The sequence below is a fragment of the Octopus bimaculoides genome, chromosome 7, assembly GCF_001194135.2.
Source record: "Octopus bimaculoides isolate UCB-OBI-ISO-001 chromosome 7, ASM119413v2, whole genome shotgun sequence".
In the NCBI taxonomy this organism is placed as follows: domain Eukaryota; kingdom Metazoa; phylum Mollusca; class Cephalopoda; order Octopoda; family Octopodidae; genus Octopus; species Octopus bimaculoides.
In genome coordinates, this window is record NC_068987.1 from 17298939 (window position 1) to 17299741 (window position 803).

The window sequence follows — 803 nt, forward strand, 5'->3', positions numbered from 1 at the left end:
ATATATATATATATATATATACACCACGAGCCTCTTTCAGTTTCCGTCAACCAAATAGAGGCTTTGGTCGGCTCGAGGCTATATTACAGAAAGAACACTTGCGCGAAGTGCCACGCAGTGGGACTGAAGTCGGAACCATGTCGTTGGGAAGCAAGATTCTTATCACACAGCCACAGCGTATATACATACACGCGCACACACATACATACATATATTTATTTATATCTATACTTCTTCCGTTCTTTTTATTTACAGACTTATTTATCGCATAATAAGCACCATTTTTTACATAAAAAGAACCCGTTGGCTCGGCTGAAACAAGTGTAGTATTTGATTATTTTTTAGTTACAGACTTGATTATTGCATGATAAGAAACATTTACTGCTTTCAAATTGGAGTTGTACAGGGTTTGTCATCGTATCGGAATCTTCTGTGTAATCTCGATATGAGATGAAGTATATTTAATGTATTGATTAATAAATTTGACTGATGAATTATCAAGTCTTTTGTATCTTCTATACAAGCCATTGTTTATGCGAGAGATTAATCAACTGTATTTACCAAGATAATTGAGACTTATCATACTGCAACATATACAGGGTTGTGTAAAAGCATGTACACAGTTACATGATATGAGTGGAATATTTTCAATTCTCTAGTTCCTGTATTTTCCACTCATTCTACTTATATCAAGCAATTGCATACTTATATTTGCTCACCACCGTGTGTGTGTGCGTTTGTGCATATAGAGAGAAAGGAGAGAGAGAAAGATAGATAAATATATATATATATATATATATATA